This window comes from Pseudorca crassidens, chromosome X (assembly GCF_039906515.1).
Source record: "Pseudorca crassidens isolate mPseCra1 chromosome X, mPseCra1.hap1, whole genome shotgun sequence".
Lineage (NCBI taxonomy): Eukaryota > Metazoa > Chordata > Mammalia > Artiodactyla > Delphinidae > Pseudorca > Pseudorca crassidens.
Genome location: NC_090317.1, coordinates 42,555,327 through 42,583,315, shown reverse-complemented (window position 1 = coordinate 42,583,315; position 27,989 = coordinate 42,555,327). Strand labels below are relative to the sequence as shown.

General features: G+C 40.9%; 2 long non-coding RNA genes across 2 annotated transcripts; one reads left to right on the top strand and one right to left on the bottom strand.

The window, feature by feature from the left end:
* Window positions 1–52: 52 nt before the first annotated feature.
* On the bottom strand, window positions 53–20,317 carry LOC137216348 (uncharacterized). The gene is made up of 4 exons (XR_010939710.1): window positions 20,137–20,317; window positions 5,811–6,038; window positions 2,127–2,176; window positions 53–356 (listed from the first exon to the last, which is right to left on the bottom strand). It is a non-coding gene; the product is annotated as an uncharacterized lncRNA (long non-coding RNA).
* Window positions 20,173–27,808, top strand: LOC137216349 (uncharacterized). Its single transcript, XR_010939711.1, has 2 exons — window positions 20,173–20,514; window positions 20,992–27,808. It is a non-coding gene; the product is annotated as an uncharacterized lncRNA (long non-coding RNA).
* Window positions 27,809–27,989: the final 181 nt, after the last annotated feature.

The following is a 27,989-nucleotide window of genomic DNA, read 5'->3' as shown; positions in this document are numbered from 1 at the left end:
CAACGTTCCAGTTATACATTGCTGTGTAATAAACCACCCGCAAACTTGGGACTGAAAACAATAATCATTTTATTATTGCAATGAATGGGTGGGTGAAAAATTTGGGCAAGGCTTACTGGACAGATTTTCTGCCCCACGTGGCATCTACTGGAGCCACTCAGTGGCATCCAGCTGGTGGCTAGGTTGATCTGGTGGAGCCAAGATGGTTCTGGTTTCCTTCATGCTTGGCGTCTTGGTGGGGATTTCTGGAACCCTGGGTGCAGCTGGACTTCTCTCTCTCTCTCCATGTCGTCTCACAATTTTTCCATGTGGTCTCTCTAGTAGGGTGATCAGACTTCTTAAATGATTGCTCGGAGCTCCAAAAGACCAAGGCAAAAGTTACAAGGCTTCTTATGACCTACTCTCATAAGTCAAGCACCATCACTTCCCTGCATTCTATCAGTTAAACTTATTTAGAGACTTTACCAGATTCAAGACTAGGGGACTATACAGGAGTATGATTACTGGAAGGAATGGTTAACAGAAAACACATGTTAAAGTCTACCACACCCGTGCACTCCTCAAACTGCAATCTGGCAACACTCCTTGCCACTCCACCGAAATTGCAATTTCTGAGGTAAAGACCTCTTAGTTGTTAAATCCAATGCCTGTTTTTCAGTACTTGCTTTTTCTGCTGAACTGGACCCTACTGACCACTAACTCCTTCATGAAATTCTCCTCCCCTGACTTTTGTATACCACCTTTCCTTGTTTGTCTTTAATTTTTCTGTTTCTCAGTTTCCTAAAGTGACTCATTTCTTATGCTCTCCCCTTAACTACTGGGCTTCGTTATCAGTTCTCTTCTCACCCTGTACATGCTATTTGATTACATTATCTAGACCTATGGCCTCATCTATCACTTATCCACTGGAGATTCTCCATCATATATCTCCATCCCAGATCTCTCTCCAATCCTCAGACTCAGATGTACTCTGACTGGATGTCCCACAGGTACCTCAAACATGGCCAAAGCTGAATTCATCTTCCCCCTTAAACTTGCTCTCTTTCTTACATCCTCTATTTTGTATTGACCATCCTTCCAGATGCCCAAGGCAGAAATCTGGAAGTCATCCTTAACTCTACCCTCTAATTCCACCTCATATACTTTGTCACCAATCCCCAACTATTCAACCTGCTAAAAAGTTTTGCAATTTATCCACTCTTCTCCATCCCAGATACTAGATCTGGCAGAGGACTGGGTAGGGGCCTTGGCCTCTCATTCTGATCTATGAATTATATAGAAGTTACATTTATTACAATAAACTCAGATAATTTTTTTAAAGATGAGGTGACTAAGAGATATCAGGACAGGGGATATTTAAAAAGTGAATCTCCTTATGGAAACAGGCACTCAGGTTTGTGGCAGCAGGACCCTGCCTGTCCAGAGTGAACTCATTTTAGCTCATGGGAAAGCCCAGGTGGGGGCTTATCAAGCTTCTCATACCTCCAAACCTGTCATCCTGAAACTTCATCACATTTAGCTTATCTGGTTACAAAATTGCCTTTTTCAAGTCACATCATTGAGAGCTAAAATCTGGTTATAATCTGGGTATAATTTCTTATTACCTGACTAGAAGAGTCTTGCTACATTGGCCACAGGTTATACAATAGTGACCAGGCAGGTTCTGGCTTCCAGTAAATGACCGAGTAGCTTCTATCAAGCCGCCTTTCCTTCAGATATAACAATATACTCTGGACAAAATATTTAAAAACAACTACCTGAAAGTACTGACAAACAACCTGAAGCATGCAGAAACTGGAAAAGAAACTACAGTTAAAGGATAGGATTAGAACTAGGTGAGATTCCCAATTTTTAAGGCTTTTAGCCACAGAGCAGGCCCCAATCAGTCACCGGATAGGTGGTAAAACTGAGTCTTTACCGGAAGACAGAATTCAGGATTTCAGCAGCTGGAGCCTATGGAGGCAAAATACTGGAATGGAGAGATCTTGACAGGTGGAGCCCTAAATTCTGTGTATAAACTCTGGCCAACTCTCTGGCCAACCTCTGAACCATGCACGCACAGGGCAGTCTCCAAATAGCTCAGATAAAACTAAAAGAACTAAATAGAAATTTCAGTTGGTACTTACTGCAGGGGAAATTGAGTATGGAGTTTGAGTTCTGTCAAGTTGACCACCTGCTAAAACAAAAAAATCAATACTCTTCAGAGGGACACAATGGAATCCAGATTCTCTACAACATGTCCTCTGACAAATCCAAATGACTGGGCATATCGGAAACAGAAAAATGTGACCCATACCGAAGAAAAAAGGTAATCAATGAAGACTAGCCCCCAAGATGACGTAGATGTTGGAATTAACAGAGAGGAGTTTTTAAGCAGCTATTATACCTATGTCCAAGGATACAGAGGAAAACATGCTCAAAATGAACAGCAACCTGTTGCATTCCATCCAGGTAGAGATGATCAATATGTAGATATGGGCAACTGATTCAAGGTGTAGAAGAGACATGGCAAGACTGGCCAGGAGCTACAGTACCCACTGACATCCCCTTAGTTCAGATTCTCATTGTTTCTCATGTAGACTATTAAAACAGTCTCATAAATTATCTTTCTGCTTCTGGTTACTATTTACTATGACCCCCCCCACAAACCCTAAGCACATCTACATTGATTCCAGAATTAACTTTTAGAATACAGCTTTAATCAGGACTTTATTGGTTGCAAGTGACAGAAACACAACTTTGACTTGAACACAAGAAGGAATTTATTGGAAGTCTCACATAATCATACAAAGGACAAGGATGTGGATGGGCCTCAAGGACAAGACCAGAGACTTGAACACTAATAGGAATTTACAGCTTATCCTGCATGCTGACTGCATTTTCTCAGACAAGCTTCCTCCCTGGAGTTGTAAAAGGGCCACCAATAGGTCCTGGCCACACATCTCCAAGCTGTGCCACAAAAGTGGGACACAATACTTTCCCCCATTTAAGTTGGTTTAAAAAAAATTGAAGCGAAGGATTCTGATTGTTCTGATCTAGATCACATGCCCATATGCCAACCAATCAAATCAACTGAGACTGGGGAGATGATAGGGTACTTGGAATGGAAACACCAACTAGAACTCCATGGCTGGACAGGAGAGGAGCAGCACTCCCCCTGAAAAAATAGGGTTTTGTTTCCAAGGGAAGGGAAAGACCTGGGTAAACAAACAAAAATAATAAAGGTCCAACAGGTTTCCTGTACTCTCTACCTCAACTCCTGGTAACCCCATCCTCCTTGCAATCACCCATGGCAGAGTTCTGGAACTTCTCTTATAGCAGAGACTACCAGTTGTCCCAAGTATCTGTTCTTTCCTTCTCTCTACCCAGCATTTTGCTGCTTAGAACATGAACGTGATGACTAAAGCTCTATCTTGTACCATGGGGACAAGTGTCACACTGTGGAGATGACAGGCCATTAAGCCTTCTAGGGTTTAATGAATTTCTTTCTTTAATGAAAGAGAAATGAATTTCTATCCTGTTTAATCCATTGTTATTTTGGATGTCTGATAGCTCACAGCTGAACCTAATCCTAACACCCTCACTCCCCACATCTAATCAAGGCAAAACAATCTAGAAGTTAAGAGTGGCATTCAGACAAACAGGTTAGAGTGGGTTAGAACCAACCACCTGGACTTAAATCTAGGCTCTGTGGTTTACCCGCTCCATGATCCTCCACAAGTTGCTTTATCTCTCTGTATCTCAGTTTCCTCAGGCATAAAATGAGGTCAATAATGTTATCTACCCCATAGATTGGTTGTGAGAATTACGTGAGATAATTCACATAAGCACTGAGAGTAGCGCCTGGCACATAATAAAAGCTCAGTGAGTGTTAGCTACCGTTTTCAATGCCTGCCAATTTTACCTACTAAAAGTCCTGGAAGACAGTCCATACCTCCACTGCCTAAGTGCCACTTTATTCCACTCCAAGGAGCCCTGCCTCCAGTCCTATTCCTCCACAGCATCCTCCACACTGCCTCAGCCTGATTTTTCTAGAGCACCCCGATCTGACCAGGTCACTCCTTTTTGAAACCTCTTGATGACTCCCCATTAGCTACAGAATGAAGTCTTAACTCCACAGCTGGGTGACCAAGGCCTTTTTGGATGAGGGACCAACTGGCCTTTCTAGGCTCACCACCTGCCACTCTTCCACCACCGACCACACCCTGGCTGTAGCACTGAGCTATCCTCTACCACTACTTCCTTACCTGCCTCAAGAGTGTCAACCACTCTCTCTCCCTCTCTCCTGAACTCTTTCCTCTCTTGGCTTCTGTGGCACCACACTGTCCTGATTTTTTTCCAGTCTCCCCAGCTGTTCCTTTTTCATCTCTCTCATGGGCTTCTCATTTTCCACTCCCTTGGTAAGTGTCAGGGTTCCCTCCTTAGTCCACTCCCTGTTTCACTGCATGTCCTCTCCCGAGTGATGACATCTACCGTCAGGCTTTCAAGCTCCACCTACACGCTGTGATCCCCTGATCTTCACTCCTGACCGCCGACCTGGGCTCTGGTCTCACACATCCTCCTGAAGATCACATGGACACAACCTTAGCATGTCCAAAGTGGAGCTCATCTTCCACCCCAAACTCGCTTCTCCTCTTTGCACTGAATCTACTGGTGGCACCACCATTACCCAAGCCAGAAACGTTCATTCTCTACATCTAAGAAATTACCAAATACTGCCAAATTCACATCCTCAGTAACTCTCCAGTCTGTCTTCTCCTCTCCATACTCACCGCCATTGCTTTAGTCTGGCACTCCTCCTCTGTAGCATGAACTCAGCAATAGCCCCTTCTCTGCCTCCAATCCAAATGATGACGTGTGTCACCTACCTACAGTGATAACCTTATCATGTCACTGCCCTGCCTGAAACTCTTCACTGGTTCCCACTGCCCAGTCAGACAAAATTATTCCTTTCCCCATAGTTGTTAAATATCTACTATGTACCAGGGACTACGTTAAGTATTGGGTTGGCCAAAAAGTTCATTCGGGTTTTTCCGTAAGATGTTACAGATTACAATGTTGACTATGAACTGGCCCCTGCCTTCTAAGGAATTTGCCACCTATCTGGGAAGACAGATACACAACCACATACTAATAACATAGTGTATTAAGTCTTGTGATAGATATATTCACAGAGCATTACAGGAGCATAAGACTGAGTTCCTTGAAGCAGAGACTTGGGTCTTCCTAATCTTTGTATCCCCAACATCTGGTACCAGGTCTGATTCAATAGAGAATTGTTTTTGAATACTGAACTGATGATCCTCTCTGATCCTCAGTTTCCCTCTATGTAAAATGGCTCACAGCTCATATATCAAATGAATTAAATCTATGAACTTTGATTGAATCCAGATTTGAATGAAACAAATACAGTTTTAAAAATGAGACAACTAGGTAAATTTGAATACTTGGTATATATTTGATAATGTTAGGATATTATTGCTTGGGTTTTTTTAAAGTGTTATAATGATACTGTGGTGTGTTTAAAAGTCCTTACCTTTTAGAGGAATGTAAGAAAGTATTTAAAAACGAAATTATGCAGTGAAAAATTATCTGGGATTTGCCTGAAAATAATCCAGTGGTGTTGGATGGGGGGGTATAGCTGAAACAAGCCTGGCCACGCCTATGTTAATAATTGCTGAAGCAAGATGATGGACAAAATAAATTACAAAATTAATCTCTCAGGGTTCTGTGGCAATTCAACAACATGATTATATTAAGTTTCTGATACAGTGCCTGCTGTCTCAAAAAATGTTAGTTTTGCTTCTCACCTCACTCTTTTAATTCCATCCAGGGCATAGCAGGAGAAACAAGTTGGTGGTGTGGGAGTTAGAAGCCCAACATGCAAAGAACTGGAAATATACTCAGCATGGTTTCTCTCCTCTGCCTGGTAAAGACAGAGCGGCTTGAGCGCCAGATGACTCCCAAGCAGCCTTGGGTAGGAATAGCAGTGCTCCAAAACCAGCAGAACAAAGGGGAAGAAATCATGGCTTGAATTTCTGTGGAGAGGAGAGAAAAACAGCGTCAGACATAAACATGAACTCTTGGCTGGAAAGGGCTCCTCTTTTCCTCTTCTACCTGAATCCCTGTGCAGTACTGCCACCTGGTGACTCTCTAGCATCACTTTACCTAGTTCCTGGATGCTGTTGGCTCTCATAGATCTGACTGCACTGAAAATTCTAGAAGGGAACAGCCCCTCTCAACCAAATGTTCCCTGAATTGCTCAAAGTTGAGCATAACATATCATATCCCTCATGTCCTGCAAAGTGCCTTGTACTCAAGCTCTGTTATAGTACCTCTCACTACATTAGGATTGTTTACCAGTGAACATGCATTCACCTAACAAAATTACTAGGCATGGGAGATACAGAGTGAACAGTTGAATTCTGTTTAATTGAGCATATAAACAGAGTTAAACATGTAAACAGAAAATTAAAATAATCACCTTCCCACCCACTATAAAATTAGTTACATTTAACATTTGTTGAACATTTACTATATGCCAGGAACTTGTCTAAGTCCTTTATGTACACATGTATTAACTCATTTAACTCTTACAGTAATTCTATGAGACAGATATTATCCTGCAGAGGCACAGAAAGGTTAGGCAAATTGCCCAAGGTCACAGAGCTAGGAAATGTTAGGGCTCAGATTCAAGCCTGACCTGGGTCCAGAGCCCCTGCTCTAGTTAAAAAAAACTACCACTGTGCCTCCACCCTCCCCAGTGCCTGTTTGATGAGTGAATAAATAAAAATCTTGGACCTCTGAAACCCAAAGAGAGAAAAGCTCAGGTAGTAGAATCTACTCCCAGGAGGTTAAGCTGATCAAGGACTTGATTCCATCCCTCTGAATCTCACCTAGGCCCTGGGGGTTCTCTCTGTGGGATTCCTGCCTCTATTGCAGTGCCCTGTTTAACGTTCTGTCTCTCAAACATAAAACAAAAAACACTCCATACAATTCTTCCTAACATATGGAAACATGCTGGCATTTTCAATAATATGTTACCAAATTCTAAAGGTGAACTGAACAGAAATAAACAAAGCAATTGCAGGAAGCATTTAAAAACAATTTCAATTCTGACCATACCGACATGGTTTCCAGCTTTGTGCATTTGGTATCTGGATTCGTGGCTGGACTCAGATTAAAAATCTGGCTGCCTTAGGGATATAATGTACAACATGATAAATACATTTAACACTGCTGTATGTTATATATGAAAGTAGTCAAAGAGAGTAAATCCTAAGCCTTCTCATCACAAAGAAAACTGCTTTTTTCCTATTTCTTTAATTCTGTACCTATATGAGATGACAGATGTTCACTAAACTTATTGTGATAATCACTTCATGATATACGTATATCAAATCATTATACTGTGTACCTTAAACTTATACAGCAGTATATGTCAATTATACCTCAAAACTGGAAGAAAAAATTATATGGATGTCTTTTGGTGAGCACTTACTCTGTGCAAGGCATTGTATTTTGCACTATTGATGCATTATCCCATTTAATCTTCTCACCAAACCTGTGAGGCAGGAAAAAGGGGGACCCTATTTCACAGATAAATAGGGTCAGAGAGGTTAAATTGCCCAGGATCATACAGCTAATAAGCATATAAGCAGAAAGTCTGGGATTTGAACTTAAGCAGTCTGACATCAGAACCTGAATTCTTGACCATTATGATATACTGCCTCCCCCATTTTTTTGATCATTGCCTAGTCTCTGGCTTTCTCCCAGGGATAAGCCTGGGATATATTCTTACAGTGGCTCAGTGAGGGGAATTAATTACAGATATCTCAATTGGTTGCATTAAATTTAACTGCTTTCCTACTCACCACACATTTTCTTCAACTAACCAACATGCACCCATTCTTACAGGATCAGATCAAACCCGTGCCTCCTTCAGGAAGCCTTCCCTGATCTCTCCAGCCCACTACTCATTGGTTCATTCAGTAAGTGTTTGTTTCCCCCTTTTTAATATTATTCTCTCCCAAATTCCTTCTCAAGGAAAGGTCCAAGTCCAATAAACTTTCTGGGGAATGTGGTGAACAGTAAAGGGGAATTGGTGGCCCATCTCTGCAGAAGTTTGGCTCAAACATATCTCCAGGTTTTCAGATGCCTATGAGCACAGAAAGAAACAACCTAGTTGGGGAAAAAACAACATTATCTCACTGGCTGCCCATAGTTTTCACCCACTGTCCTACTCATGATCGTAGCCCAGCCTCAGTCCAGGACAGTCTTTTAGAGTCCTGAAGACACAGGAAGAGGCCATCTTCAGCATTTTCATTGTTAGTCCAAATCCTGCCCACTGCTAAGAAGTTCTGACCCAAATATCCATACAAGATTGTTATTTTAGATGGAGATCTGATTGTACCCTAAACAGAATAAAAATCTGTGAGGAAGAGCTTTCAGAATGGCACAGTAGGAACCTCTGAAGATCCATTCTTGCAAAACAGCAATGAGAACACTGGCAAAAAGTGTTAAAATCAACTTTTTCAGAACTATGGACATGATTCAAAAGTTTGCAGACAATCTGAGGAGCATTTATTCAAGAAAACTACTTAGTCTTGCTAAGAACACTGATCTTTGGGGCCTTTTAACTTGCCCTATTTCAACCCCCTCTCTCCTGTTCAGTGGTAGCCTTGAAAACCAGCAGCCTCACACCCATGGTAAAAGGCCATGAAAGCCAGCTGCCTAACAGTCACTGGTGGGGGCAGAACAGCCTGGAGCTCCTCAAAAACTCCCATCCTCAGAGCACTATGACTATTTGATCTGTCAGCTCCCTGAAAAAGCCTCTTTCCCATGGCTTGTAGTTATTTGACATGACTCAGCAGGGCGTGAGAGAGTGGGAAAAGCCCTATTTACAGGGCATTTGCCAAACATTATCAGTGGCAATTGTTTAACATCACAGCTGCCTAGGCCATGATACCTGTTGGGAAAAACGAAAGACTGACCATAAAACTTAAAAGGAAGATCTGGAGAATGAGATGTCCAAAAAGGTCTTTGAAAAGCTACAATACATTCCTGAGGATCTAAAAGTACACACACATTAAGGGCTGTGCACATGCCCAGGAAAGACATTAGAAGGCTCCCATGTCTCACCTCTGGCTAACCTTGAGAGTCTGTGAAAACAGGAAGTGAAGGCTAAGGCATAATTGTGAACCGCTTACCAGAGCACTGACGGTGTACCACAATACACGCAGAGCCTTTCTGCAAAAAGTGGGAGGGTTACTGGTTCAAGACACTTTAGAAAACCTCTGACCAATTATTAGCTGACAACTAAGCCACAGTGATATAACCGGGCAAGACTTCAGTGGCTACACACAACAGGAAATACAGACTTTACAGAATTAGTCCAAGAAAGACACTAAACAAAGAGCAACAACAAAAAACAGCAACAACAACAAACCCTTGCAGTGTGAATGTGATTTCCAGAGTTGCCACAGTATTCAAAATGTCCACTTTTTTTTTTTTTTTTTTGCAGTACGCGGGCCTCTCACTGTTGTGGCCTTTCCCATTGCGGAGCACAGGCTCCGGACGCGCAGGCTCAGCAGCCATGGCTCACGGGCCTAGCCGCTCCGCGGCATCTGGGATCTTCCTGGACCGGGGCATGAACCCGTGTCCCCTGCATCAGCAGGCGGACTCTCAACCACTGCGCCACCAGGGAAGCCCCCAAAATGTCCACTTTTAAACAAAAAAATATGAGACACACGAAAGAAAGAAAGAAAGAAAAGAAAGAAAAAGAAAGAAAGAGAGAGAGAGAGAGAGAGAGAGAGAAAGGGAGGGAGGGAGGGAGGGAGGAAGGAAGGCCCAAATACAGGAAAAAAATCAGTCAATAGAAACTCCCTGAGGAAGCTGAGACATTAGACTTACTAGACAAATGCTTCATATAACCTATTATAAGTATGTTGAAAGAACTAATTAAATCAAACCATGTACAGAGACTTAAAGTATGATAAGGATGTTTCACCATACAGAGGATATCAATAAAGAGACAGAAATTATTAAAAAGAGCCAAACAGAAATTCTGGAGGTGAAAAGTACAATAAATAAAATATTCACTGGAGGGGCTCAACAGCAGACTTGAGCTGGCAGAAAAAGGAATCATCAAAATTGAGGACAAGTCAATTGAGATTGGCCAGACTGAGGAACAGGAAGAAAAAAGAATGAAGAAAAATGCACAGAGCTTCAGAGACCTTTGAGCATACCAACACACATATAATGAGCCCCAGAAGGAGAGGAAAAAGAGAAAGGGACAGAAAGTATTTTTGAAGAAAATATGCTTGAAATTCTCCAAATTTGATGAAAAACATTAATCTATACATCCGTGAAGCTCAACAAATTCCAAGATAAACTCAAATGAATTCACACCTAGACACATCATAAGACCAGAAACAAGACAAGGATTTCCATTCTTGCCACTTCTATTCCACATTGTGCTGGAGGTTCTAGCCAGGGCAATGAAGGGAGAAAAAGATATAAAAAGCATCCATGTTGGAAAGAAGTATTTGTAGGTGGCATGATCTTTTACATATAAAATCCAAAGGATTCACAAAAATACTATTATAATTAATAAAATCAGCAAGGTTGCAGGTCAACATACAAAAATCCAATACATTTATATACAGTAGCGATGAACACTCCAAACAGGAAATTAATAAAACAATTCCGTTTATAATAGCATAAAAATTACTTAGGAACTAATTTAACAAAAGAAGTGCAAGACTTGTATACTGAAAACTACAAAACAATTTTTAAATAAATACAAACAATCCCGTGCCCATGGATCAGAAGACTTAATATTGTTAATATGGCAATACTCCATAAATTGTTCTACAGATTCAATGCAATCCCTATCAAACTCCTTGCTGTCTTGCAGAAATGGATGAGATGATCCTAAAATCACATGAAAATTCAAAGGGTCCAAACAGCCAAAACAATCTTGAAAAAAAAAAGGAAGAAGTAAGTAATAGGACTCAGAATTCATGCTTTCAAAAATTACCCCAAAGCTATAGTAATTAAGACTGGTACTGGCGGAGGATTAACATACAGATCAGTGGAATAGAATTGAGAGTCCAGAAATAAACTCAGACCTTTATTTTCAACAAGGGTGCCAAGATCATTCAATAAGAAAGAATAGTCTTTTCAACAGATGGTGCTGGAACAACTAGGTATTAACAGGCAAAAGAATGAAGTTGGACTCCTACTTCACGTTATATGCAAAAAGTAACTCAAAATTGATCAAAGACCTAAATGTAAGAGACTAAAATATAAAACTAGAGGAAAACATAGGTGTCAATCTTCCCAATCTTAGATTAGGCAGTTGTGTCTTAGACATGATTCCAAAAGCACAAGCGATGGCTTGTAACTGAGATTTGTTTTTAGTAAAAGATTAAAACAACCAAAATAAAACTCCTGAAAACACTCTCTTAGATATAGCTCCTTAATTCTTTGGGTCTGTTCAGCATGTTTGGCTTCTCTAACACCTATTTATTACATATGTGGGGTGCCACTCACGTCTCCCCTTAGGCTTCTGATGGTACATACACACAAGGGTCTGTTTTAATAATTTTAATAATAATAATAATGACAGATATAACACTTAACATTTAAACAGCACTTACTGTTTAAACATGGATGAATCTAGACATTATCATACTAAGTGAAGTCAGAGAAAGACAAATATCATATATCACTTATATGTGGAATCTAAAAAAAAATGATACAAATGAACTTATTTACAAAACAGAAACAGGGAATTCCCTGGTGGTCCAGTGGTTAGGACTCTGTGCTTCCACTGCAGGGGGCACAGGTTCGATTCCTGGTTGGGGAACTAAGATCCTGCATGCCGCGCTGCACAGCCAAAACCAAACAAACAAACAACCCAAAACAAAACAGAAACAGACTCACAGACTTCGAAAACAAACTTATAGTTACCAAAGGGGAAAGGTGGGGGAGGGATATATTAGGAGTTTGGGATTAACATATACACACTACTATATATAAAGTACATAATCAACAAGGACCTACTGTATAGCACAGGGAGCTCTACTCAATATACTGTAATAACCTATATGGGAAAAGAACCTGAAAAAGAATGGATATATGTATATGTATAACTGAATCACTTTTCTGTATACCTGAAACTAACACAACATTGTAAATCAACTATAATACAAAAAAATAATAAAATAAACAGCACTTACTGTTTGCCAGGCACCATCCTAAGTGCTTCACCTATATTAACTCTACAAATCCCCCTAACAACTCTCTATTTTACAGATAAGAAAACTACAACACAGAGAGGTTTAATACCTTGCCCAGAGTCATCAAAGCCTATGGGGTGTGGAGCCCAAACTGCAACACAGGCAATCTTCCTCCGGAGTCTGTGCTCTTCATCTGGGCAAGCTCCCTTAACTCCTCAGATGGAGAGTTTTTTATAAACCATGTGGCTTAGGACTAGACTGAGGCCAAAGTGCATTTCCTACTCCCACTGCCCCAGATTTTAAATCTTACAAACTGTACCTTCAGGTACCACAGATAAGGAGATACTTTTCCTATATAAATTTAGTCAAAATCACTTTGGCCCTGGGTGTGGGAATCAGGAAGAAGAAAGATTGGAGTAGAGCTAAGGAAAAGATACCTTTTTCAGAACCGAATAAGCAAAGGCAAGGAAACAAAAGATCACTATGCCAAAGGAGGAAGAATTCAGATTGGGAAGGGAAAGCATATGGGATTTTCCTTAGTGAGATTTGAGGTAGGAGTTATCGGGATGATGACCACAGGCCAGTAAGTACAGGGGCTAAAATGTATATGGTTTTATCCATCCTATTTCCTGTTTTTCAGCCACACCTATGGCCTCCATCACCTGGGGTCAGCTCTACTGAGAGAGCAGGACCTCTTGGGCAACCATAGACTCCAGCCACATTGTCCCACTGTGATGCCCCCAGCAAGGCCAATAAAAGGCAGCCATTAGTAATGAGCTCTGCTTTTTTTTTGCTTTTAAAGAAATACTAACTTTCCCAAGGTTTTTACATAAAATGACATTTTGTGCCCAGTGCATCATATTTTTCTTTTATCAGAACATTAATGCAAGAGTTCAGTGGGAGCTGTCTCAGATTCCTCAGAATTGCTACCAGGGAAAGATAAGTGGTGCAAGAGAGCAGTGGAAAAATACAAGCGCAGGAAAAGCTGGGGTTTTCTGGCTTTGTGTTTCTCCTTTCATGCATCAAAGCAATGCATGAGATAAGAACTTGTGATAAGTAAAAAATACCCATGCCCCCTAAGGTCATTGTTATCATCCTTGTACATGAATGCTTATTTACCCCAATTGCTTATTATTTCAGTAAATATTTACTGAGTGCCTACTATGTGCCAGGCACTGCTCTAGGCACTGGGGAATGCATTAGTGAATGAAACAGATACCAAAGGTTTGCGCTCATGAAGCATACTACTTCCTCCTGCTTTTCCTCTCCCCCGCTTCCTCTTCTTCTCCTTCATCTAGTGGAAAACATCAAGCTGTGAATTAGGAGACCCGGGTTCTGGCCCTAGCTCTGCCACTGATTGGATATATGATGTTCATTAGCATCTCCAGGCTCAGGTGTCCTCTCTGCAGATCCTAAAGATGAACAAAACATCCCTCTTGGAGCTGTGAGGAACCCCCAAATCAATCTAATATAGATTCTGTTTTCCAGGGGCTCACAGACTGGTAGGAGGGCCAGACACATGCTCAGATAACTATAATGCAAACTGAAGGTGGCAGAAAAGAGAAACAAGGAAAGGTTATGAAGAGGAGAACATGAGATCTAGGTTTCCAAACAAGTGGCGCTCACTGACTTTGGGCCTTGAGTGTGTGAACAGACAGGAATACTTTTCGAGGAAGAATGTAGAGGGAATAAGAAGAACCAGCAGTAGGAGAGGGGTGATCAAGGTTCAAATGGGGGAGTTCAGTGTGGCTGGAACACATTGAAAGAGCCAAACACCAAATTCACAGGAATTTTTACAAGGAAACAAGAGACTGAGACATTCTGTACTTGGCCAATAACCATGAGGTCAGTTGGTGGTTGTACTCAACATTTATAACCAATACCTTTTGAGTGCTCACCGATTACACAATTCCAATAATAGTACTAGGACTTCTATTCTAACTTACAGATTGAATGTCTTACCCAACAAGAGCTATTCGTGTGTGTAAAATATAGACACATATGGAGGCTTTAAAAGTGAACCATATTCTGCCAGATTAAAATAATAAAACTTCTATACATGTCATTGGAAATAACACTGTGATTTCCTCCAACCTCGTACAATGATATAGAGGAGAGTATCGTCCCTCACCCTCTGGTTATTAAATACTGTTAATTAGGGTCACTACTTGTTTCCTTATGGAAAAAAAACCCCACATACTTCTGTTAATCAAGATGTTCAATTAAAGAAATAACTAAATAGTTCCAGATCTTATTTTAAAAGGAGGTGCAATTATCTACAGAAGTTTCATTTAGTGTACTGGATAACTTCCCTTTCCATTCTTCCCTCTTCTGTCCACTCTGGAATCAAAGAGCTCAGCAGCAGCAGGAGCAACAGCAAAGCGAAATGCTTTGTCCCTAGCCTGTTTTCCCTCTTACAATTACTTGCCTTCCTTGCTCCTTTCACTCCATTTCTTCTGTGTTAACCAACATTTCTACCTCTGTTTGGGTTACTATTGCTTTGTGCTAAACCAATCCAAAACTCAGTGGTGCAAAACAATCATTTTATTTTGTTCTCGGAATCTGTTCAGGAACTCAGTATACAGCAGGGATGTCTTGCTTCTACTCCGTGATGTCTGGAGCCTCAGCTGGGAAGACTCAACAGCTGGGGGCCTTAATCATCTAGATGTGTCTTCATTAACAGGTCTCCTGGTTGATGTTTGCTATCAGCTGGGACTGCTGACCAGAGGACCTGTAGGTGGCCTCACCATGAACTTGGGCTTTCTCAAAGCATGGCAGTCTCAGGGTAGTCAGACTTCTTACATGGCAGCTCAGGACTCTAAAGGTCAATGTCCCTGCAGATAAGGCACAAGCCACACTGCCTCTTACGGCCTAGCCTCAGAAGTCACAGAGTCTCATTTCTCCCTATTCTATTGATTTAGACAATCAAAGTCTGCCTAGATTCAAAGCAGAGGGGATGTCAACCCGACTTCTCAATGGAAGGGTGGCAAGGTCACATTATAGAAGAGAGCATGGGATGAGAGGTACTGTTATGGCCATCTTTGAAAAATATAATCTGCTATATTCTCCCATCCACTTACCTTGCTTAAGTATACTCTTATGATTTTTTTAAAGGGAAACAATCTCAGGAGACTGCTATTTCTCACTGAGGCTCCTAAGTTCTGTCAGAGGGTAACCAGATGCTTTAATCCACACCCAGCCCTCAGTCTTTCCTGTTCAACACATCTAACCATTTCTCTGCTACATATGGCTCCTGGCAGAAAGGGAATTTGGTCTCCTACAGGCTGCTGGACCTGGCACTGATCACTCTGAGGAGAAAAGCAGCCACTGACATATGGGAGCTGTCCTGGCCCTCACAGCGAGGCCTTGTTGTTCTCCTGATGAGCGTAACCAATTTCACAGACCATCAACATCAGACAAGGCCACTCTGTGACAAAAGCAAGACTACTGCATAGTCATGTCTGAAAAGAGACAAAACATGAACTTTGACCAAACCACAAAATAAGCAGACGTCCTCCTATCCTGGCTAATAGCTGCTACTTTACAAATTGGCCTCCTTCTAGTCTATCCTCCTAGATAAGATTCATTAAGATACCCAATCATGGGGCTTCCCTAGTGGCGCAGTGGTTGAGAGACCGCCTGCCGATGCAGGGGACACGGGTTCGTGCCCCAGTCCGGGAAGATCCCACATGCCGCGGAGCGGCTGGGCCCGTGAGCCATGGCCACTGGGCCTGTGCGTCCGGAGCCTGTGCTCCACAACGGGCGAGGCCACAACAGCGAGAGGTCTGCGTACCGCAAAAAAAAAAAAAAAAAAAAAAAAAAAGATACCCAATCATGGAATTACCCCTATGTACAGTCTGTTACTTCCTAACAGAATCCAATCCAGAGCAAAGCCTCGCTTCTTTAAATCCTCCCCCAAATCACCTAACACAAGTCCAAATCCTATAATAAGTCCTTTCTAACACCCTCTGAGACGTTTCATCAGTTCCCCGTGGTGTGCATTCTCCCTCAACTCACTAACTAATCAACCCAACTTGTTAAACCATAGATATGTTCCTGGTGGACTTTGGCTGCAGGGCACTGGAACTCCTCTAAGGACCTTGAAATTAGAAAACACATTTCTGGCAAGGCCATTTCTGATCTCCTGAACTCCAGCTTTCAGTAAGACTTTGGATTTGGCTCTTTTACATGCAGTTTTGGAAGACAATTATATGAATTCCTTGGATCTCCAGAGGCTATTAAAATGCTTCCATAGTTTTAAAAAATACATATTTATACGAGATTAGGTTATCAGGGTTTCTTCATCGCCTTATCAAGTGCAGAAAAGTTATGATAAATAGCGGCAATAGCTACCCTGTCCCCAACAGATCACAGGACCTAAGGGGATCCTGGCTGCAGGCACATGGGTGTTTAGGCCTCTATTGTGGGAAAAGCAATAAGTTATACACCCAGCAACTGGCTCATCAGTTGCAGATTCCAGATTCTAGAATATACTTCTGCCTCTTCTTCCTCCTAGTGAGTTCTTCACTTTTATCTAATCTTATTTTGCAAAGAAACGTGATATTAATTATGATAATTACCCTTCTCCCCTCTACTTTATAGTTCTCACTCACTTGATGTAAGAACTCTCATCCTCAGAAGAACCATTCCAAACAAAACAATGACATCCATAGCCTTGTGGTTAAGTGCCAGACCTAAAACCCCACTCCACTCCAGGTGAGAGATACACACTGATTTAAAGTTGTTTAGGGAATCAGCTGTAACAAGCAAGAAGTCTGAATCTGCTGAAACAGATTCAGGACTGCAAACAATCCTGTCTGAATCTGAATTCTGGAGTAATCATGTGTTTGCTGCTCTGACACAGATGGCCCCAAATTCTCTTCAGCATCCATCTGTCTGCTCACAGGGTCCATAAGCTATTGAGTGTTCAAGCAACAAAATTAAATCATTCCTACTTAGGAATCACTTAGGACACAGTGATACATAGTTCAAAATCATAGGTTTATTTTATTCCTTTTTATCTCCTCATATTTCATAGAAAATTATACTGTCTGTAAGACTAAGTGCGAATTAGGCAGAGATGAGGACTGGTGAGGAGGGGAGGAGTCAGTGCACAAGTATAACTGAAAGGCTCACCAACCATAAGTGAAATTTAATTGATATTCAAGAGTCGTGTGTGTGACTGCCGACAAGGTTCAGAACACGCTACCCCAAAATATGGCACCGTAGCACACTGAATATTTTAAAGCTGAAGGAATTTGAGTAAATGGCAGAAACAAGGACACTTGACCTCTTGCCCCTCTTCTCCCCTGAGACAGGTCATAAAACCCTCATGTGAGAGGTTCCCTCCCTATATCCAGAGGAAAGGAGAATCTTTATCTCCAAAAATACAGGGATGTAGAGAAAAATCCTAACAAACAGGACTTGTTAAGTCTCCCCCAGTTTACTACACTTCCCTCATACTCCTTAATTTGTCATATTTCTCCATGACTTCCCAATCTTCGTCAAACCTAGCATAAAATACTCAGCTCTGTTTCTCTGGGTCTTCATTTCCCTATGCCGGCTCCTGTGTCATGGAAAACTTACATTAAATACATTTGTATGCTTCTCTCTTGTTAATCTGTCTTTGTCAGTTTAATTTTCAGACCCAGCCAGGGACCCTAAAAGAGCCAAGGAAAACTTTTTCTTCCCCTACAGTGTCCTGCTGACTCCCTTGCAATGTGGATATGACAGACCCTTAGATTTCTGAAACATCCAGGGTACTGGTCATCCTAGCATCTTGCTGGCCCCTGAAAAGGCTCACAATAGACCAAGGCCAGTTTATTTGGATTTTTTTCTGTGTTTTATGTGGGTCTGCATGTTTGGTTTTGGGGCTTGGTTTGGTTTTGTAACTGGCCTGTGGGGAAATTTGGGATCCAACACTGACAGGTCTAGAATGAGTGACATTTCTAAAAATCTGTCCTGGCCTTTTTCAGGCTCATGGGAGGGTATGGAGGGTAGGCAGAACTGAGGACTGCCACCCTCCAGTAGGCTGTTTAGGTCAGTCCCTCAAGGAAGGTTTCAAGTTAATCTCTGGCACAGTAAGAATTCTGGTCCCTTCTGTGCTTTACAGTGAATAAACTGATTATTTCTTCTGAAGAGGAAGGGGTTTCACTGAGGGTGGAAAAATAAATAAAACTACTTATCACACCATCTCAATTCTGGCTGCTTATACAAATCTTTGTGTTGAGTAGATTGTCCCAACTGTCTTTTCATGTTTTAACTTCAAACATAATTTATTACCAGACGTTAGAACACCTCATTTGGGGGGGGGGGGTGATGACACAAGCAGGGGTGTGAGTTCTGTAAATAACTAGCTACTTGAATATAACTCAGAAAGGGATCTGAAAAGGAAATAACTACTTTGTTTTTTAAACAATTTAAGGAACTCTGAACCCCATGAGTGAAGAAAAAGCTGATGCAAACCTTACTTTGTTTAGTTCAGGAAGATTCATCTTTGCTCTTCCATTCAAAACATACAAATGAACAACAAAAACACATCCGTTTTATTTCATATCTACCATGACTTATTTCAGACTTGTCTAACCTTTAGAACTGTGCCCAGTCTTCCCTAGAGATGTCCTTTCTGGTTTACTAATCTCAGTTCTGTTGAGACCAGTACTTCTCCAAGTGTGGTCCCGGAACCAGCAGTATCAGCATCTCCTGGGAACTTGCTAGAAATGTAAATTTGGGGGCCTACCCCAGACCCACTGAATCAGCAACTCTGTGGTGGAATCCAGTAATCTGTGTTTTAACAAGCCTCCCAGCTGATTCTGATGCACAGGAAAGTTTGAGAACCATTGACTTGGACTGTCTGCTATACTGTTTTTTCTCTGGTAAACAAAGCAGCAGGTTTGATGATTCAAACTTTTAAAAAGATTGCTTAGGATTCCAGGTAAATTCACAATTCCCTGCTATGAACTGAGTATGCTAGAAAACCAAAGAGCTGGCACAGAAGTGTTTCATATGGTTAAGGCAGAGAGCCCTTGAGTTCTGCACTCTGGTCCTACCCAGAGCTTGCAGGCTATGCGTGCAAGGGGAGGCCTTGATCTCAAGTTAAGAGTGACTCTCCAGCAGGGGTCCTGGAAGTGCCACTGTGATGGACAAATGCTCTCACCAGGAATAAACGAGTTTGGGCCTTAAGTGCTACTCAGTCCTCCAGGTAGCTGCACCTGAGCTAAACAGGGAGGGAACACGCTTGGAGAAATTGCACATAGTTTTTCCCTGCTTATTTTATCTTTAAAATGTATGTCAAATCACCACATCAAAGATCATCCCAGATGGCAACCTCAGGAGAGTCTGTGGCACCCAGTAGGTTATCAAAACACTTGGGGTATCTCTATCTCCTTGTATTGTAATTGCCTGTCTCCAAATGCATATAGTAACTGACAGGCTGTAAGTGTCGAGGATAAAGGCTAATTCCTTTCCTCATACAGAACTTCTAGTACAGTACCCAGCACAGAGCAAGTACTTGGTAATTTGTTAAAGGGAGTCAAGCCATCAAAAGTAGAATCTGAAACCAGGAGCCCAATAAAATCACTCCAAAGTCATCCCATATAGGTACGATTCATATGTGCTGGTGTCCCGCCAACAACACGTTTTCACCCTGCTGATTTTACCCTCCATTCGTCTATCCGCCACCTCTCCCATCCCAAAAGATTCACACAACTCATCACCTACGTAACATATTTACACGCCCCCTTCCGACATCCACGCCCTCAATTTTCGCCGCCGGGTCCGTCACTCTGTCAGTTCCCCGTCTCCTCACCCCCTCTCACTTCCGTTCCCCTGTCCCAGCGCGGCTGGAGGCAGGACATGCCTACGCCTTCAGCCCAAAACAAGTGCTACAAACCTCCGCCTCGTCCGCCCTCCCGGTGGCGGCCGACGGCCCATGCCTTCCGGCCTCTGAGAGCAGCTGCGCCGGCAGTGGCCAGACCCAGCCTGCCGATGGCCCTTACTTAGGGTCGGTCATAATAGAAACGCGCACTGGATATTTCCCAGGCGCCCTGGGGCGGCGTACAACGGAGCTCCCAAAATCCTCTTCGCCTCCGCTCGGTCCACCCCCAAACTCCGGTATTAACCCCTTCACGTCTATGTTCATTGGCCCATCGACGCCCCTGGCACGCAGATTGCTTCGTGGAGATTTCGGACACTTAATTGGTAAAATACATAAAAGACCGGGCCTGTCCCTTAGTTATAGTTATCTATTGAAGATTTTCTCAACTTGCTTGTAAGTTGACTTGTAAACTTACTAACTCATTTTTAAATAGGAGCTTAACTTGTTGACGACATGAACGGTTTATAATGATGCGTTTAAGCTTCCGGACCTACCGAAACTCTCAATTTCCTGTTTCTAACTGTTCACCTTGAACCTGTGCCTTTTCTACCCTCCATTCCCCATCTCTTTTTGGTTCTTGACTGATTATTTAACTGCATACCTCAATGGTTAAGGGCACAGGCTTTGTAAACCTGACTTTCTGGGTTTGAATCTCCATTCTACCACTATGCAACCGTGGAATCTTGGGCAAGGGATTTAAGCACGCTATTCCTTGGCTTCCTCATCTGTAGAATGGTTATGATAGTAGGTTGTAGTGAGAATTTTAAAAGTCACATGCAAGCAGCACCTAAAACATTGCCTAGCACAGAGTTAAGCGGTATATTGAAATAGAAATTATAATTATTGACGCTAATGGATATGTCTTCTCAGCTAAGACCTCGCTGATAAATAATAAACAGCAATCATGGTTAACGTTTGAGCGTCTGTGGACCAGGTACTATGTTAAGTGCTTTACACCCATTTTTGTTGTTGTTGTTTAATCCTCATGATCATTGGCGGTAGTTGTAAGTACTGTCCTTCTCTCTCCTCTTTGTTTTTCTAAGCAGCTAAGAAAATTCAGGCCAGGAGCTTCCCTGGTGACGCAGTGGTTAAGAATCCACCTGCCAATGCAGGGGACACGGTTTCGAGCCCTGGTCCGGGAAGATCCCACATAACGCGGAATAACTAAGCCCGTGCGCCACAACTACAGAGCCTGCGTGCCACACCTACTGAGCCCGTGTGCCACAACTAGTGAAGCCCGTGCACCTAGAGCCCGTGCTCCACAACAAGAGAAGCCACTGCAATGAGAAGCCAGTGCACTGCAATGAAGAGTAGCCCCTGCTTGCTGCAGCTAAAGAAAGCCCACGTGCAGCAACAAGGACTCAACACAGCCAAAAATTAATTAATTTTTTAAAAAGGAACATAAGGGTTCATATATCTTAAAAAAAAAGAGAGAGAGAAAATTCAGGCCAGTGAGATAGCAGATAACTCAATAACTTGCCCACGGTCACAGAGCTAATAACAAATAGAGCCGAGACTTAAACTCAGAGATGTCTTGGCCCTTCTCAAATATCACTGAGAAAATGGCCATAAATTCTTTTGGAGTGTTCTTCTTTTCCCTAAGAGTTGCCTCAATATCCATGCAGGTCAGGAAGGCTAGGTTCTCTTCAGAGACAGAAGGGACAGCAGGCGATAAAGCAAGGATCTCTCCTTTGAAGGCTGACAGCAAAGATGACTAAAATAGCAAGTCAGAGTGAGCTCAATTATTGTGCCCTATTGTGCCCCACAGGCCCCATTACTGCCCAAGGCCACCGGAGATAAAATGTGCAGGATCCGCAACTCACCCCATCAGTCTCTAAAACTTGGGTATTATAAAAGATTTTGCTTGTTTTAAGACATCACCAAGAGACTCTTTAATATACTATTCTGACTCCAGATAAAGTGGTAGTAATTTCCACATTAGCAGCAGGTAGAATAAGGTATTTCTACCTCAGCCCAAGAGCACAGGGAAATCTCCTCTTTCCCAGATAAAAGCAAAAAAGGAATACCCTCCTTTCCCTCAGAGCCTACAGTACCCAGGGTCTTGTTACTCTTTCTCCACATTTTTCAGGAGAAATACTGGTGATGATAAAGAGACTGGTGAAGGAGAAGAAGGTAAGTCCCTAAATTTGCTGAAGGTAAACCAAGTACTGCTTTGTCCCCATTCCTGTACCACTTTTGTAGCTCCCTGACCTTCTTTACTCCTTTATGGCACTTCAGAACACATTACCCTGCACACCCAGGAAAGCCTCTGGGCTTGAATTGCAGAAGAATCAACTTGCCTTTCTCTCTTCACAACACCCAACGATAGCACACGTGTCTGGGCTTGGTTTTCTACTTAAAGTGGGTCAACTGTACTCCAATAAATTTTTTTAAGTGGCTAAGTTTAAAAAGAAAAAGGAGAGATAGCATGAGAAAGCTTTTAACTTAATTTCCTCCATTATTTATAGTGTCAAACTATTAGAAAATGTTAGCATAAGGGTAAGGCTGAGAGAAGTCCAGTTCCAGAGGCCTGGTGCAAAGCAAAAGTGTTGACAGAGGGAAAACAAACAGACAAGGGTGTCTCTAGGGCCAGTAGAAATAAACAAAGCAGAGAGGTTGGGTGCAGATCTCAGACACAAACAAGAGACCCTACCCTTACAGCTCCTTTCACCCTAAACCACATATCCCCATTCCAGAGACTTCATCTGCTTTAAATTCTCCCAACCAACTCTGTTCTTTCACTGCTGGGCATCTTGCCCTGATCACAGAAGCCACCACCAGCTGCTATTGCTTAGCAAAGAGAGTAGGTAAGGGGAGAGGATATTCCTAAATCGAATGTTAGAAAGGGAGATGTGTTCCCATCATCTCATCCCAGTTTTTCTCATAACATAATTTTAGAAAGTGTCATACATAGTTTGTGTTCAAGTTCTGCAGTACTTTCTGTGGTATTTTTCAGTTATATGTTTCTTAAGGGCTGATCTGGGGTCCTGATACACATATGACAGTGTTTCTATAGTGTACACACACTGCTGATGCCCAGTTCAGGCCCCCTTTGCAAGGCAGATGGACGCACCCCCAGAAGCTGTGGGTGTTAGCAGCTAACTACACCCGCTTCCTTTTCTGGATAATTGTACTCTGCAGAATAAGAGCTTCAGTACTCTACAAGACTCCTACTCCCCACACACCCCTGCATCCTGCAGTCAATGACTGATGATGAGAGTACATAATGCCAGACTTTGCCTCAAGGTAGACCAATTTTGTGGTGCAAAATCTATCCCAGCACTCCTTGTGGGGTCAGGTTGAAGCTGGTTTCCAGCTGGCTTAAGTTTTTTCTCCCTGCTGTATCCTGCTTCCTTCACTCCCCTGCACTTGAGAGCACTCCCCTGATAAATCACATGAAGAACCCCCCTCCCCGCACCTCAGTCTCAGGCTTTGCTTCAGGCAACCCTCCCTAAGACTTTTTTTTTTTTTAACTGAAATATAGTTGATTCACAATGTTGTGTTAGTTTGGTATACAGCAAAGTGATTCAGATATATATAGATGTATATTCATTTTCATATTATTTTCCATTATGGCTTATTACAGGATATTGAATATAGTTCCCTGTGCTATACAGTAGGACCTTGTTGTTTATCCGTTTTATATCTAATAGTTTGTATCTGCTAATCCCAAATTCCTAATTTATCCCTCCCCCACCCCCTGTCCCTTTGGTAACCGTAAGTTTGTTTTCTGTGTCTTTGAGTCTCTCTCTGTTTTGTAAGTTCATTTGTATCATTTTTTTAGATTCCACATACAGCTCATATCATATATTTGTCTTTCTCTGTCTGACTTACTTCACTTAGTATGATAATCTCTAGTTCCATCCATGTTGCTGCAAATGGCATTATTTCATTCTTTTTTATGGCTGAGTAGTATTCCATTGTGTATATATACACCACATCTTTATCCATTCATCTGTCAATGGACATTTAGGTTGCTTCCATGTCTTGGCTATTGTTAAGTAGTGCTGCTGTGAACATTGGGGTGCATGTATCTTTTCAAATTAGAGTTTTCTCTGCATATGTGCCCAGGAGTGGGATTGCTGGATCATATGGCAACTCTATTTTTAGTTTTTTGAGCAACCTCTATATATACTATTTTCCATAGTGGCTGTACCAATTTACATTCCTACCAACAGTGTAGGAGGGTTTCCTTTCCTAAGACTTTATTTTATCTCATGTTTATCAGAGGACTAAGCAAGCAAGGCCCTCTGTAGGCCCCCCATTGTAGGCAGAACAGTCGTAACCATCTCTGGGGAAGCCAGGGGTGAGTTAAGGTGCAACTAGATAGGGACCCTCAAATTAAACTTGGATACATGACCTAACAAATGAAAATGAGGCTCAGCCTATTCATAACATCTCTTGTCTTGCTGACATTAACAGACTACATTCACTGAAATTAGAAATAAAAGTAAATTCTTTCATGCTTCATTGTAGTTCTTTTTCAATACAGAATCTGAAAAAAATCTTATAATTGTTAGAAAAAGCTATGTGACACTCCTTAAAAATTTGGTTAGATTGTAATTATTTTGTGATAGATATTCTTGCTCTAATAACACGCATCTTAAATTTATCAGTTGTTGGTTGTTTCATTTCTGTTAACTGTAAACCGTTACTGAAGATGGCCAAAGAACAAGCCCAAGGTTGGATACCCGATAAGGATGCTCTTATTAATCTAGAAGTGTTAAAAAAAAACAGGCCAGATTACCAGTTTGCAAATAATAAAAATATATCCTAATTTAATAATTCTGCTATGACTCAGAAGACATATTGGGGTCATTATTATAAACCTTGATCATAATATTGTAGAAGTATATAGGTATTGGTTGAGTAGGGTTCAGGTTGAAAAAGGGTTTAGGTTGAAAATGACCAGATTTTTAAAATTACATTTGCAGACATACAAAGTCCTTAACTTCTGGCATCACATTCAGTTTTTTTCCTCCAACACATAAATCCTATTATATATCCTTTGTAAAGCCACCCATACCAAAACAGTTAACTAAATATCACTCTTCTGGCTTAAAATAAAAGAGCCAAGGCAATTCTTTTCACTGGGATTATCCTCTCAATTAACTTCCATCTAAATTAAGACCTAAACATATCTGAAAACTTATTTCTGTATATTTGAATATATTCCTTTTAGTGTGACCTCTCATCATTAATTCCCTTTTTTATTTATTATTTTTATTTATTTACATGTATTTATTTGTATGTTATGTTATTATTTATTTCAATTCCTTTTTATTTGTTATTTAGCGAAATATATTGATTGTATCCTCCCTTGAAAAAAGTCAGGTTATGGAGGGTCTTTTAAGTGGTTGTTTTTGATTTGGTAACTGAAATAAGCATTTCCTATTTCATAAGAATAAAATATCATTATTAAAAAATTTATACTAATCTGAGAAATATTGGTTGTTTCTGAAAAGCCCTTTCTACATTAGTCAAATAAATCTCAATGTTTATAGGTCTTATGTATTATTTTAGTTCTGTACAAGATTTTCAGTATAGCATAGGAAAGAATACTATTTTAACTTGCATAACACAGGTATACTGAAGAGGAGAGATGACTTTCCTAACTTGTAATAATGGTTAAATGAAGTCTTGGTAAGAGCAATTGAAGAATGGAGAATTACTCATTAAAAATTTTAAAGTGCTAAAACATTGGAATGGATAGAATTATACAGGGGAATAATATATCTTATTTCCTTTTCAGAAATAATAAGAAAATTATATGAGGGCAGATATGTACATTTTATTACAATAGTACCCTCTGTTGGTATTTCTCAAACATTTTCTGGCCACCAACCCTTAAGGGTTTCCATGATTGTATATGATTAATATCACATCATCCATTTCTAATAAAAAACATTTGCTAAGTCCTTCATCTTTCAACATTCACCAGTTTCACCACAAAAATTATATGAAATTTCAGTGTCACTGTTTGATCCAAAATGCCCATCTTTCCTGGCCTAGTTGACAGATACTCATATTCTAAAATCCCAGGCCAAGTGTCACTCCCTCTGTGAAGACCTTCCCAGTCTCCTTTTTCCTATGCAGAATTCATCCTTTCCTTAAATGTGCACTCATAGGTCTTTATACATACCTCTTTTAAACCTTACATCTTACTATATTATAATTATATGTTGTATCAATTAGCAATTGTGTTTGCCTGTCATTAAGAAACCCATTATTTTTCTATCACATAAAAGAAATCTGAAGGTAGGCAGTTCAATATTGTTACAGCAGCTCCTTTGATCTTTTTGCTGTGTTTTCCAAGCTCAAGCTCTGCCTTCCTAACTCAAAGTTTCCTCAGTGTAACAATATGGTTGCTGTAGTTCCAGCCATCACACCCGTGTCCTAGGCAAGAATGAGTAAAAAGGTAATGCCTCCCAGCTTAGCAACTTCATAAGCATCATCACTCCTCCTCCCCTACCCCAGTGCATGTATGTGCACACACACATACACATGGACAAAATTATGAAGCTTTCTAGGAAGCCCCACCCAACAACTTCCACCTATGTACCATTGACCTATATTTAGTCACATGGGCACCCCTATCTGAATGGAAGGCTGAGAAATTACATTATTTCCCATTTGGGTACATAGCCACCCCCCAACAAAACCACATTTTATCACTTAGAAAGAATGGGGAGAAAGGTATGTGATAGACAACTAGCAATCTCTGTCACATTTTTTTCACTTTTTAAAAAATCACATATGTTTCCTTACCTAGATTGTAAAATCTTGGATGGTTTAGAGTATGTCATATTTATTTTGTATTTCCAGGGCCTAGCATAGTGCAAGACACTGTTCACTGTTTATTTCCTTCACCTACAATATGAAGGGTTATTCTATGTAATCTGCCTAGATAAAAAAGATTTCATGTTTTACCAGAATAATTTTCCGTGCTTTGTATTGACTGTATCATGTCCTTGATTATTTAAGAAAACAAAGTTTCCTCACTTATGAAAGAGCTAATGTTCTTGATAGTCATATTACTTCTGTTTATTTTTAAGTGCTTTATTGTTCCTTTCACATGAATAGCCAAATATTGTTTCTTTTCACCAACTCTCCTATTTTAAGTATCCAAATCTCCTGACTTTTGATTCTGTTTCCTTCCTAAGATTGACTCCTAAATGTAAAATGAAATAAAATAACTTTCAGGATATATTTTCTACCAGGCCCCTGGACAATCAAAAACTTGTTCTTTCACCTTAGAAAAAGATGCTAGAAACTATTATGTTTATTCAATATTACTATTGATGAGATGCATGGGAAGAGTTTTCTAATCAGAAGAGATGCTCAGCCTTCTCCAGGTTAAATTTGTATGGGCAAAATGTTATTAACATAAAAATTTCAAAATTGTATGCTAAATGGGAAGCACCTAGAGATTTCTCAAGGCCCTTGGTCTCCATGATGTTTCTATTTGTCAGAGTCCTGGTGATTCTTTGCCTGAGAATATTAGGCAATAGCAGTATAGCATGATCAGTTATAATTTCAGTTACTATTTTAAACTGCTTCTTGGCCACAACCTTCTTATTAATTTGAATCTAGCATCTTCAAGGCCAGTGGTTTTTAAATGAGGATGTGCATCAGACTAACCTGTGGATTTCCATTAAAATAAAGTTTTTTTGGTAACTACTCCAGATTTACTGAATCTCTTTAGTTGGTATTCTTGATATCCTGTCAATATATATTCTTCCTGTATGTTTGGTATGTTCATGGTATAGAATGTACATTATATCTCTATTATTACTTTTCTTACAGTTTTTTCCTCTAAAAAAACTATGTTCATCTCTTTTTGTAAATCATATGTAACATTTACTGTC